The 14,992-nt window shown below is 36.4% G+C and overlaps 1 long non-coding RNA gene across 1 annotated transcript in view; it reads right to left on the bottom strand.

Moving 5' to 3' along the window:
• Positions 1–14,992, bottom strand: part of LOC140432917 (uncharacterized) — a 121,332-nt gene that overhangs the window by 87,069 nt on the left and 19,271 nt on the right. The gene's annotated exons all lie outside the window — the stretch shown is intronic.

Raw genomic sequence — 14,992 nt, 5'->3', positions numbered from 1 at the left:
CGCTTCAATTCAGCGAAAGCTCCGAATATGCTCGCAAACAAAATATTTAGCTGTGCAGACCCACGGCAATGTTCAATACACAATGCCGACGGGTTCCGCTTGGCTAAGGACAGAGTATGATCCTCAATACGGAAATCTCTGTCCCGGTTGGTTCTGTGCAGATCCACGGTAATGCTCAATACGCAATACCGATGGGTTCCGCTTGGTTAGGGACAGAGTATGATCCTCAATACGGAACTATCTCTGTCCAGAATGGCTCGCTGGTTCACTACACCGTTGAGTCAGAAAGCCTAGAGCGCTAGCTACAAGACTGTCTAATTCCGCTATTCACACGCCTTAAATAGCCGTTTGAATACCACTACGCCGTCACGTTGTAGAAGTGGATGCGCAAATATTGACACTCCCACGGTTCGAACTGTTAAACGATCAGAGCATCGTTACACCCCCTTCTCTTTGAAAAAAAAGTAACATACCTTTTTTTTTGTGTATATGGTGTCTACAGCCTCGTGATGCCATCTATCCCTCTCGGTATCTTTATTACAATCTTCCTCCCATTGTTACAGCATATCCTGAATCTTTTGGTCCCCCTCTCGACCAGGTGTTTTGGGACGATCTCTATAAGGTCGGCGTGTTTCCCGGGTTCCGGTTCTCCTGGAGTGGACGCGGATTGAGCTTCTTGTCCCGTTTTGGTATCAGGTACGCTCTTTTTCCTCGGTGGGGTTGGTGGTGTCCCAAAAAGTTCGTGGAACCTTTTCATGATTCTCTCCGCGTCTTTTCCTGGTGTCACGGGTAGTTCGGGTCTCTATGGCGTTCCCAGAGGGGTCATCTCTTCCGGTATCTCTAATATGTCTTCCATGTTTGATGTTGATGAACTGAATTCTGCTTGCTAGCATTGCCACTTAAATACCGTTTGGTTGTGGTGGGGATTGGATTTCTGTAGTAACATTTCCCCCCTCCCATGGTTTTAAATCTTTTACATGCGCCGTCATCTGCTTGCGGCTACTACTATCGGCCAATTTCAGTTTTACTATTACTGGTGATATTACTGACGTTACTATGTATGGTCCTGAGTACTTCGGCGCTAGTTTGCTGGTGAAAGCTGCACTAGCTGATGATAGATGGTGTTCCTTTTTCATGACTCGATCTCCTGGATGTGGCTGCCAGTCTCTTCGTCTTAGATCGTAATGTTTCTTTTGGTCCTCGAAAGCGTGTTCCATGTGCACTTTCGCTAGTTCTCTTAACGCTTCTAACTTGTTTAAGTTTTCTGCATACCCCTGTATATCTTGTCCATTTGTTGCCTCTGTTATGTCTAATTCCCTTCCGAAATTAAGAAGCGCTGGTGAAAATCCTGTTGAATCGTGTCTTGACGAATTTATGGCGTAGCAGAATTCTGGTATGAATTTGTCCCAGTCTTTATGGTTATCCTCCACGTAAGTAGCTATCATCGTTTTCAGTACTTTGTTCATTCGTTCTACTGGATTGCATTGAGGTGAGTACGGCGGTGTTAGAATGTGATTTATGTTATAGGATTTTAGGAACGCCTTAAAACTTCCGCTTGTGAACTGCGCGCCGTTGTCCCAGATGATTTTCTTCGGAATACCGAATTGCATGACTACCTTTGATCGTAGAGTGTCGATGATTGAGTTCGTAGATGCTGCTCTTATTGGCTGAGCGACGACCCATTTGGTAAACCGGTCTTGCACGACTATTAAGAAAATGTTTCCTTTTGCAGATCTTGGGAATGGTCCCATTAAATCAACTGAGACAGTATGCCAAGGCTTTTCTACAGTGGACGGTTGCATTTTCCCGGCTGGTTGCATTTGAGACGGTTTATATTGGAGGCACTTCGTACAGGCTCTAACGTAGTCTGCAATTTGTTTAAACATCTTAGGCCAATAGTACTTTTGCGCTATTCGGCAAATTGTTTTTGCAATTCCTAAGTGGCCTGCTGTGGTCGAGTCATGATTTTCCTCCAAAATATCTTTCCTTTTATATCTTGGTACGCATAATTTCCATGGGTTATTAAACTCTGGGTCGGCTAAATTACGGCTGCTCCAAACGTGTTTATATAATTTCCCGTTTCCCGAGTCAGGGAGCCTAGAGCGCTAGCTACAAGACTGTCTAATTCCGCTATTCACACGCCTTAAATAGCCGTTTGAATACCACTACTCCGTCACGTTGTAGAAGTGGATGCGCAAATATTGACACTCCCACGGTTCGAACTGTTAAACGATCAGAGCATCGTTACACCCTTTATACCACTAGTGTGACTTGTACCAAGGTAGTCAAGCAATTTGAATAAATCCAGTTTGATAGACTTGCACACCCTTCAGAATGTCATTCGGGTGTTACAATTCAGTGGAGCAAGGTGTATTGATTCTTGTTATCAGGAACCACTCCACTGCTCTCCATGCTCCAGGCCATACCGTTCCCACCTATAGCACTCTGATGCGCGATAGGGGCTCACTATCAGCCAAATGCTTTTCGTGTGGAAGTACTGGGTGCAAGAACTCCAACAGGATATCCTAACCCGATCAATGCAGGCTAGCGTAAGGTAGTCTGCTATCTTGGGCCTAAGCAAAGTGGGCTTCCTTGTAGCCCAAATATAATATGTATATATAATATGAGAAAAACCCAATGCTGAACAGATAAGACACAAGCAAAAATAAAAACGAAAAAAGAAAATTGGAAGAGATCACTTAATCACAAAATTATGATCACAAAAAGACCCGAGGATTATAAAACTTAGAAGGAAACACTAAAGGAAGTCAAAATAGCAGTGAAAAAAGACAGAGAGTGGTCCTAGGAGGAATTTGAACAGAAAATGACAAGAAACTACAATAAAAATCAAAAACTTTTATATGGTACTCTAAAAAGAAAATATACAGAACGATGAATATAAAAGATGACGAAGAAAATATAATAAAAAAATAAGGATGAAAACATAATGGAGAGATGGCTAAAGTATTGTAAAGAGCTATACAGGGATAGGGAAAACCTAAATAAGACAAATAATGAAAAGATAATAAATAAGAACAGGGGTACATATATGCTGCATAGACTTATAGAAGGCATTTGACAGAATTTTAAGAAAGGAGATATGAAAAACAGTACGAGGAAGATAGGTGAACGGTAACACAATAGAAATTATAAAAGATTGTATAGCAATAATAGAAACATAGTAAGAACAACCAATAATATATCCTAGGAATTTTGAACACACTAAGGTGTCAAACAAGGATACGTGTTGGGCCCACTACTCGTCTCAGTGGTGCTAGATAAAGCAGTGAAGTAAAAGATGAGAAAACTCTCACTAGAATACTAGATAATGAAACAAACGCAATCTACAGTACAATCTATAAATATTAAGTGACGAACTATGAAAGATAAACATAAAAATAAATCCAGATAAAACAAAAACAATGGTAATAGCTGGAACGAAAAAGATACATGACGTAAGATTGAATGGGATGTAGCTAGATCAAATAGATCATTTTAAACTTTAAATGTCTAGTACCAATCAAAAAAGAAAACGGAAAACAGGAGCAGGAAATAAATGAAATATTAAAGGCTTAGAATTATGTACAGTAGTGTGACTTGGACACTAACAGAGAGACAAAAATCAAGACTATAGGATCTAGGAAATGAGGTTTCTGAGAAAAATAGAAAATATGAAAAGAATAGAGAAAATCAGGCAAGGAAGAAACAGAAGAGAAAGAAGTACGAAATCAAACACATGACAGGAAAACGAGAGACAAATATGCAGAGCTCAACCCAAACCATCTTACACCTAAAGGTATTTTTCGTCAATATAAAATTAATATTTAACTCTACCATTATCGTCACCATAATTGTGTACCTTACATTTTCCACCATTTTTTCATTTTTTTTAGGATACAAATTTTCTAAATATATTATGTTTCTTCCGAGCGATATTTTTCTTTGCCTATTTCAAACCAGCAGCTTATAGATTTTCAAAGTTATTAATTTCGCGTATAGTGGGAACAGGTGGTCGTAAATTATATCTTACATTGCACATGCGCAACCTGTAAAAATCCATCTTTGATTTATCTGTATGCGTAGTTGGTTGTGTTGTTATTTATTGAAATAGCCTTTGTCACAGTCAATAATTTATACTTGTATTAATGTCCAATTTAAAAGGGGTATTTTTAGAATGATTTAAATGTGTGGGGATTTTATTACTCCAAACTTATTCCTTTAAAAAACTTATTCCTAAAATACAAAAGGAAAGTAATTGGTAAAGAGTTATTTTATACTTTTAATTGAGCTACGCTATTTTTATCATATCGAGCTTGATATATACAGAGTGACAAGTTGAAAACTTCTTATCCAATTATCGATAGAGCCAACAACAAAAGGGAAAGACCGAACACTGCTGGGTATGAAGTGGTTGATAGATTTTATATTTAAAAACGCCAATAACACTTTCAGTCATGAATTATCTTCTTCTTCTTTTGGCATCATAACCCTAAATGGGTCTTTGCCTGTCTGGCTATGTCCTTCCATTCAGATCTCTCTTGTGCCCTTCTTCTCCATTGTCTTATGTTCATGGTTTTCAGGTCGTCTTCCACGTCATCCAACCATCTCGTTCTGGGCCTTCCTTTTTTTCGCCTTCCTATGGGCTTCCATTGTAACATTTTCTTAGTTGTTTTTGCATCGCTTTGTCTCTGCACATGTCCCAGCCATGACAGTCTTTGGCTTTTCACAAATCTTACAATGTCATAACCTTCATTTAACTCATTAACCTCGTCGTTTCTCCTGATTCTCCATGTGCCATCTTCCTCTTGTACCGGGCCATATACTTTCCTCAGTATTTTTCTCTCGAATGTCCTGAGTTGGGCTTCATCTTTTTTCGTCATTAACCAAGTTTCACATCCATAGGTTACTACAGGTCTAATCAGTGTTCTATAGATAGTCATTTTGGTTCTTTTGTCTAATAATTTCGATGTCATCAATCTTTTATTAGCATAGTATGTACGATTCCCGCTGGAAATACGTGCATTAATTTCGCTACTTACGGAGTTCTTCTGATTGATTTCTGTGCCGAGATATGTAAAGGCATCCACTCGTTCGATATTATAGTTGTCTATTGTGATATTATTTTCATTGTCAGTTATTCTTTTGACTGTCATATACTTCGTTTTTGCTTCGTTTATTTTAAGACCTCTTTTTCTTGCTTCAGGATCAATTTGTTTGAACACTTCCATTAGTCGTGGCTTATTCCTACTAATGATGGCTACATCGTCTGCATATGCAGTAATTTGTACTGATTTGGTGTTTATATGGCCGGTTATATTGGTTTTTCTGATGACTGTCTCAAGAACTAGGTTGATAGCATGGTTGATAAGGCATCTCCCTGTCTTACTCCCATGTTGATGTTAAATAGGAGAGTCAGTTCTCCATCTACTCTGACTGCGGCTTTTGAACCCTGCAACGTCATTTTTATGAGGCTGATGTATTTCTTAGGTATACCTAGATTACAAAGGTCTTCCAGCATTCTGTCTCTATTCACACTATCAAAAGCTTGTTTAAAGTCTATATACATATTATATAGGTCTATGTCGTATTCATAAGCTTTTTCTTGTATCGTTCTTAGTATGAATATGTTATCTGTAGTGGCTCTATTTGGTCTGAATCCATTTTGATAATCACCAATTATATTTTCGGAGTATTCTAATAATCTATTGTAGATTATACCAGAAAGAATTTTGTATATTACATTTAGCAATGTAATTGGCCTATAATTCTGGCATTCCCTCTTATCTCCTTTTTTATATATTGGCTGTATGAGGCCAACTGTCCATTCCTCTGGCATTTGCTCCTTCGTCCATATTAATCTTATTAGGTAATGGATTCTTTCCCAGAGTTCGGATCCTCCATGCTTTAATAATTCTGCCGAAATTCCGTCCGTTCCTGGTGCTTTATTGTTTTTTAGTTTATTTATTATCTGAACTACTTCTTCATAACTCGGATTTTCGATGTGCAGCTCCGCCGTATAATATATTGTCTCGTTCTGATCATTTTCGTTGTCTGCATTTAGATTTTCTTCGAAATATTGTTTCCATCTCATTATAATTTTTTGCTTCTCTGTTAGTAGTTCTCCGTCCTTGTCTTTGCATATCGTTAGTTTTGGTCTAAATGACTGTGTGCTTTCTTTTATGCATTTATAGAATTTTCTGCTTTCGCGTCTGTTGTTATGCTTTACGATTTCTTGTACTTGTTTCTTCATAGCCTCTCTTTTCTTTCTTCTGCATATTCTAGTCGCTTGTATTCTTTTTTCGTTATAAATCTCACTGCTATTTCTTGTGTTTCTTTGAAGTTGGTTAAGCCTAGCTTGCCTTTTTTCCTCTACTGCAGTTCTGCATTCATCATCATACCATTCCGCATTTCTTTGCCTTTTGGCTTTTCCGACAGTTTCCTCTGCTGACTCCGTTATAATTGTTTTTAATTGTCTCCATTCCTCCTCTGCAGTATCTTCCTCTCTAGTTCGGTTGAGTTTTATTTGGAGAGCATTTCTGTAATCTTGTCTCTTTGTTGCGCTTTTGAATCCTTCGACATTCCATTTTTTAATTTGAGTATTTTTCCCTTTTGCTACTGTCGCTATTTTCTGCCGTAATTTTGCCCCTACAAGATAGTGATCTGAGTCAGAGTTCGCCCCGCGATACGTTCTGACATTAGTTATGTCTGTTGTTGTAGTCATGAATTATGAATATGTTTAAATTACAATTTTGTGCTTGTGGATTTATACATGTAATAAATTTTTGGTCCAAACTGGAATTTTTTGCCCTTTTTTGAAATAAGATATTTGTCGACATATGTATATTATTGTGAGTTAACGGTATAAAACCAGTACAGTCATTTGTCTACACCTTAAGTCGATGGTAAAATGAAAATGTCACATAATAAATTCTTTTATGTAAAAATATTTACAACAAAACTACCGACGATCATACAAGTTGTTACAATTCTTGTTATTCAAACATAAGGGCATGTTCCCTTTAGCGCATTTTATTCGCGACCTTCCTTTACAACCCGAAAATTTACATTTATAAGCGTTTTTTCAATCATGTTCCAGTAAATGATCCATTCCATCTAAACGCACTTCTTTCTTGATACTGTTTTTTCAGCCAAAATGAAAGCTGCTGCAATATAAGGACGAAAGTGCGCAATAAGCTTATAATTGCTTTTTTTGAATAACTCAAGTTAGTAGTGCTATTTTTGTAGTCTAACCAGGCAATTACATAACCTTAAGAGTTTTCATTTAAGAGTTCTTGCAGACTGAAAGAAAACAACCGAGAGAGGGAAGATATCTTAATAAAGGTTCAAATAACAATAAAAATAACTAATTTTGTACCCTATTTCATTAGTTAACAACTTGTGAAAAATAACATTTTCATCTTATATTTATTTTGTGATAATTATACTCCTCGATACGGTTATATAACACTTAAAATTCCACTTTCTGTGCAGTAGAAATATCTGTGTCTATCTATCTATATGTATGAGGTGTTGCATCGCAAAGAAATCAAAAGTGATTAAAAATTCCAAAAGCTCTCTTTCATAGTTACCGTTAGTCCGGTCTTGTAAATTAGTGACATAACAGTACCGGACTCGGTCAGGAAATCAGGAACGTGTACGTAAATGTTTAATAAAAAATATAATCTAACAATTAAACACTAAAAACTTTTGTATTTTTAGTTTTTATCACCAAACACTTTCGATCGTCTTTCTCACCAAAAAGCCCAAAACATTTCTGACAATAAAACCCAAACCCAAAAACGCAAACTGGACTAGCTTATCTCTCAACAAAATCCACAGCCGATTTCAAATCAACAACCTTCTACTGTTGTTCGTAATTTCTCAGATATGATGTATATCCGATTTAGCTACCGAAGCTCTGTCAAAAAGTTTCAATTTTTCTGTCGCTCCTCTTTAAATCCCAACTGAGAAAATTATTTGTCAAACTGAAGAAACTATTTCTCATCTTCCTTCCGACCAAGCCGAAGTTACCAGACAAGATGTCGCCAGAATTCTCCGTACTTCCAAACCCCCACCGTCAAATATTAGTCTTTCAGAAAGACGCGCCCTCAAAGAACTTTATAACAACCCTGACATTGTCATCCTTCAGGCTGACAAATAAAATGCCACTGTCATTCTTAATGCTTCTAATTATTTCGACAAAATGTTCGAACTTCTCAATTCCACAGAATATAAATGCGTCCCAAACGATCCCACCACCTACCTAGAAAAATGACCAAATCCATCATAAATAAGTCTACTCTACTTTCACACATCAAAAAATCCCTTATATTCAGAGAAAAATCATCCCAAATTCCACAGATATACGGCCTTCCAAAAATCCATAAGCCCAATGTTCCCCTAAAACCCATCGTCAGTGCATACAACTGCCCCACTCAGAAATTGGCCATACATCCCGCTTTATCCTTACAACCATTAGCCGAAAACGCTTCGTCCTTTGTCAAAAACTCTTTTCATTTTATTGATCTGAAAAAAAATTCTATTTCACCCTTAGATATACTAGTTAGTTATGACATTGTTGCTTTGTTCACCAAAATTCCCATCGCTGAAACCATTTCCATCTTGGACTCTAAACATAAAATCCCCCAAGACACATTATCTCTTATAAAACACTGCATGTCTAATACATACTTTTCATTCCAAAATCATTTCTATCGTCAAATCAAATGTGCTCCAATGGGATCCCCCTCTCTCCCGTAATAGATGATATCTTCACGAAACATTTCAAAACAGCAGCCCTATCAATAAATCTTAAACTCACCTGCTGGTTACGGTACGTTGATGCCTTTGTCATTTGGCCCCATGGTAAAGACACATTAGATTTCTTCCTCTCCCACCTGAATGGAATACATCCTAGTATTCAATTCACGATGGAAGTTGAGTCTGAAGCATCTTTGCCATTCCTTGATGTTCTTATTCAGAAAAACCCACCTCACAGTTTTTCATATTCCGTGTACCGGAATCCCACTTATACAAACCGTTATCTCAATACCCAGTCACATCATCGCCCAGCTCAATTCAGTTGTCAACACTCTCATTTGCGGTTCCATAAAACTTAGCGACCACAATCACAGGTCATCCGAAATCAATTCAATAAGGCAAACACTCTTACAAAACGGCTACCACAAAACCCAAATCAATAAGAGCATTCAAAAATATCTAAACCCCATTCCATCCAAAAAAGAAACCTTGCCGCCGGATCAACCCAAAATCTTTCTACTTTTTATTAAAGGTGTCACTTACAAGATCAGTAGAACTCTTCTTTCTCTAAACATTAAAACTATCTTCACTACTCATTCGTTGTCTAAGTTGTCCAATCTCGTCAGATCCGTAAAAGACCAAATCCTCAATGAAGACCATGGTGTCTACGAGATACCTTGTTTCAGTTGCCCACGTATATACATAGGACAGACAAACCGACGAATTCTTAACCGTATTTACGAACATTCTATATCAGTTAAACATTCCAATACTACTTCAGCCCTAGACCAACATCATATTCAGAGAGGCCACAAAATATATTTCGAAAAGGCAAAAATCGCTTCCATCCGCTCCATAAAATCAAGAATAATTCGTGAATCTATCGAAATTTAAAGACGGCCTAACAGCTTAAACACACGCGATGACGCAAAACGACTGTCGGAAACATGGCGACCCCTGCTTCAGCGACCCCCCGTCCCAACCCACACTGCGCAGGCCCCCACATACCGTTCCTACGCATACTGATGCGCGGGAACGGTATGTATGTCTAAATTAAATTTCAGAGTTAATTATGTTATTTTTAAGTTTTTGTTACAAAATCTTTGGTACTTCTCAAATGAATAGAAGACCACTACCAGAAGATAATTTCTAACTTGTCTCTGGCTTCAAGCTTGTCTTCAAGCTATCTGGTTTCGTTTCCTGATTTTTTTAGTCGACTGAAATCTGGTACAAGAGCATCACAATTTCTAGTTTGATTGGTGTGTTGTATTTTTTGATAGACTACCTAAAATCCTCCCGACCCTGTCCACCCTGTCCAGTGATTATACGAATAAATTTTCTCTGCTGACCAAACATCTTACATGTAAACAGGGTCCCCAGGAAAGGATTGCATTAGCAAAGTTAGCTGAGAGTGAAAGTAACTATGATATGCTATAAGAAAGGTTTGCAGGGAGGTAACCTTAGCTAGTTTATTAAATAAAAAGAGTTTTGAGAGATTTGAAAATGTTTCAGTATGAGCTATTCCCAAGTGAGTCCCTGATCGATATAGACATCGATAAATTTAGCATCCTGCGAGTAATATTTTTAAATGGGATGTGAAATGATATTATGTCTTAGGGTAAAGTTCACTGTTTGTGATTTTGAGTTATCGAGAGAAAGACGATTTGCTAAAAACCACTAAAACAAATTGCTCTTTGTGGTCTTAAAGTCCGTATCATTGATTTGGGAAGGGTGATAACTTTGACAGTATGTGTATCATCAGCACTTAGATCCATATACACACCCAATCTATATTATTATATGGAGCTCAAAGATCTAAAATCATAAGATTAAAGCTTTTGAAATGGCCTCTTGTCTTATTCATGATTTCTTGGGCTAAAAGTCAAACAAATGAGCAAGTATTGACGGTATGCTCTGTTTTAGCTGACAATGCAGAGTACAATAAAGTGAAAGAGATCGAGAGTAAGATGAAACATTTTATGGTTAAGAAACCTTTTTGATTGGTTTGGAAGCACCTCCATTGAGTTTTCAGGGGGAAGAACAAAAGTTAAAAATAGTTATAATGATTGCTAACCTGCACCTGGAGATGGCACCACAAAAGAAGAGGTGGTAGAATGTATCAAAAGGTATTACAATTGATGTAAAAAACACAAACAACCATTCACTGTACACAGTGATATGATAAAAAGTTGGTAATACAGTTTTAAAACCACACAGCCATCTAGAAAATATTTAATAGATTGTGGGTATAAGGCTTTCCTCAATAAGTTCAAGCTTGGTTGTTGGTAACTTGCTTTACCTCATTGTTTTACAAGATATAACTCTGTTTTCGTTCAAGCAGATTAAAAAATAAAAAAATATTTACATTACAGTTTTTAAACGCTTATCACTAATTCTTTTGTCCACTTCCATGATAAACCCAAACTTAACTTTCACAAATATTTTATAGGAAAAAATATTACCATTGTAAGTTTATGTACGCCGGTCCTGGAATAAATGTTGAATGAAGGTATTTGCTGGGGGCCACTATATCTTTACTAACTGTACCTGTATTTGTTTACTTTGCCTAAAGATTTGTCATATTGATACCGAGCCGGTTACCGGTTTAAGGTAGCTGAAAACATTTTTTCGTAAATGTAGGTAAATGTAGGTATTACAGAAGATATTACAAAAATGTAAATGTATGAAAACATTTTTAGTTTTTTTTTATCATGGAATTAAAAATAAACCAAATGAATGAAACTGCGTTAAAATTTCTTCTTCGGATGATGTATGGTGTGGTTTTCCGGAGAGAGATCCTCGACATCTACATTTTTGACTGGCGTGGTAAGGTGGCCGAGGAACCGTACACGGTAGCTAACGGTCTTCTTCTTGATTATTAGTTTAACGTTGATAAGTGCGGCGTAGGTTAATGGGGTTAGGTTGAGGTGCTTTCTCTGGGACTTATGAACGTTTACTGATGAGAATTTTTCTATATTTGTAGCTCCAAATGTACAATCGCCACCAAATTATTGTAGAATTTATTATCTGTAAATAATAAACTACAGTAGGGATTCTTCAGCACTCCTCATAAGACAGACTGGGAGGGGAAGTCCTCAACCCCGACACGGCGCGTCCCATATGGCTGATAGGGGACGTGCTGTATATTATACAGGATCGTTGCGAATAAGGTTCGCCAAATACGTACCCGCGGATCAACTGAGGACATGGTATAGAACAGCAGCTATGCCATTACTAACCCCAAGGCTAGAGAAGAATGACTTTTGAATAGGCTTGGAATCAGATACTTATAGGCGACAATCAGATATTGGTTTACCCAGTTATAATCCTGCGGTGTGTAAGGCAAGGAGAAACCAATACATTAAATATTCTCAAGATTTTATGACTATGGCAAGTTATGGAAAACAAAAGGCCCCTAGTCCGTGGCAGACCTTAAATTGTCAAGGTGTGCTAAGAATTTCCACGTAAAATGATAGGAACCACCCGAAAGTGGAAAAAAAAATAACATATTGACAATTGGAACCTAGAATGCAAAATCTCTCCTTATGCCAGGAAAATTTCATAACATCGTGAAAAAAATGAAAAGCCAGTGAAGTTAGGTGGCCTGGATCTGGACAGACAAACATCGATAACCAAGTGATATACTATGCTGGTAATGACAATCGTCATCATTATAACGGAGTGGCATTTATAGTTGACGAGAAAAGCAGTAAATGTGTAAAGAACTTTATACCTATATCTGATAGAGTAGCTATGCTACAAATTATAATTACAAACTACCAAAAAGAAGATTATATACATGGAAAGCACCTGGAGATAATCAAAACCACATAATAAGAAACTAGATTGATTATATATTAATTGACAAGCGTTAGAGAAATGGAATCAGGGCAGTTAAAACATATCCCGGGACAAACATCGGTTTCGACCACAATCCTACTATCGGTAAAATCTCTATTAAACTGAAGAAAATCAAACGCAGAGAGAAGATAAAACCTAGTCTCAAAAAACTTAAAGATTCAGCAGTACAGGCAGTGATAGAGAAAATACTCAATGATACACTCAAAGAAAAATTCAGTAAAGCACTTGCGGTAGCAGAAGAATCAGTAGAAAGTATTTGGCACACCTTCAAAACAAAAATCACAACTATACAAACAGAACAACTACAAGAGAACACAAGAAAAACAAAGAATACATGGATGACAGAAGACATTCTAGAACTGATGGACGTAAGAAGATCTTACAAAAACCACAATGAAGTAAAATATAAAGAAACCCAGAGAACCATCCGAAACAAAATCAGGAAAGCCAAAGAAGAATGGATGAGCAACAGATGTGAGCAACAAAGAATACATGGATGACAGAAGACATTCTAGAACTGATAGATAAATAATTGTTTATAAGCTGAAAATCACAGTTCTTTTGCAAACCTATTTTACAATTACAATTTTATTTAACATAAACTTTTCAAACACTAAATTATTTAGTTTGATAAAATAAGGCTTTCTCTTCAATTTTGTGCTTTCAGAATTCATGTATACCCAATAGTTTACGCACAATAACGTTGTAGCTAAAAGCTTTCTGGGATAAACAATTTCAATTTTGCAATAACTATTAAGCGGAACTTCCTGACCATCTGAATGTATGTCCCATTGTCCCGAAATTAAAGCTTTTTGTGCATTTTTAGAAAAGTTACTATTCGTTCAATATTAAATTAATTATATATTGTTTATAAGTAAAAATGACGTTTAATCAGTTGCATATTTTGATTATTACATATTGTTATCATCAAATTTAACAAAAGAACTTGTTAGATATCTGTACCAAAAAGTGCCTTGGGGAAAATTGTTGCTCCCTGGTTTTATAGAGATTGCAGTAGAAGTAATAACTGTAAAATTATTTAAAAATCAAAGTCTTAAAGCGTAAAAACACTGCCTCTTGACTTATATTATATTTGTTTTTATTTTATTCATACTATGCTGTTTAAAATATTTAGGAAAACATAAAAAAAATTAAATAACACAGGTTTTGATTTCAAATAAAACTAAAGCGCCTCTCTCTCCGTTGATAATCAAACGGCCGCAAAAACAACATATTACAAAATTGTTTTGCCTCTATTACACAATAATAAATGGCACTGGTACCTATCTAGTCTAGTAGGCTCGTAAATAACAAGTAAAAAGTTTTTCAAGTAGTCGATGAGTACACGGCGTCAGTATATAAATTATCATAATGATGGTTTCCTCGCAATGGTATTTATTAATCGGTTATATTTCACCCGACCGCTGCATATAATCATACACAATTATATTTGAATAGAGGGCTGAGTCGGTTCGGAAGGAATCGTTTCGTAGGAATTTATATCGTACCGAGAATCGAATGATTCGTTTCCGATTATCTCGAAAATAAGTGTCGAATCCTAGTTCAAACATATGGCTTTCAGCTCCAAATACAGTTGTTACAATAATTTCAATGACTAGTTAGGTATTTGTAACAGATGCTTAATTGAAGAAGACGACCATATTTTGGTGCATTTTGGTGTTGTATTGATAAACCATTATTTTTATCTTTAATTATAACTATATCGTCGGCAACGCACAAGTTTAAATACATTTTATTATAGATACTAAAGAGTAGTAGAGACAGTATTCAACCCTGTCGGACTCTTTTGTGTATTTATATGCCTCAGATACTCTGATTCTTAATTTTTAAATACTACCTGATCCAGCAAACTTCGTAACGCCTTAGATTTTAATAATGTGTCAAGTTCAATAACTAAAAATTATTAGAAAATAAAAAATTTAAATCAATTTAATGATTTAATCAATAAAAATATTTGTTTTTCTTTGTGAGGTGTAAATATACAACGATGCCGACCGATGTTTTCCGACCCGCGAATAATTGTTCATGTACGAAACATGAAAGCTTTAAGTTAATTCCGTAAACTTTCAACGGTTAACCTCACAATTTGTTTATCTCGATTGCAAAAGCCAAACGCACGAGAAACTGTAGACGCTTAAAATAATATGGTAAGTCCGTAGGAATAATCGGTTTATGAGGGATCAAGACATCCCCTTCTTTGTATTTGTCCTTGATGATCGTTGCATCAATAAAATTTATCATTAGACTTTTCACAATCAGTCTTATTCCATTGCCCGTCGAAGATTTAATGTTATGCAGCATATTGAAAACTGATCCTACTTTTAATAGGGAATTGTGAGGTGGTATTTCA

This window comes from Diabrotica undecimpunctata, chromosome 1, assembly GCF_040954645.1.
Source record: "Diabrotica undecimpunctata isolate CICGRU chromosome 1, icDiaUnde3, whole genome shotgun sequence".
Taxonomy (NCBI): Eukaryota; Metazoa; Arthropoda; class Insecta; order Coleoptera; family Chrysomelidae; genus Diabrotica; species Diabrotica undecimpunctata.
Note: the sequence above shows the minus strand (reverse complement) of the source record. Positions and strands in the feature narration are given on the sequence as shown.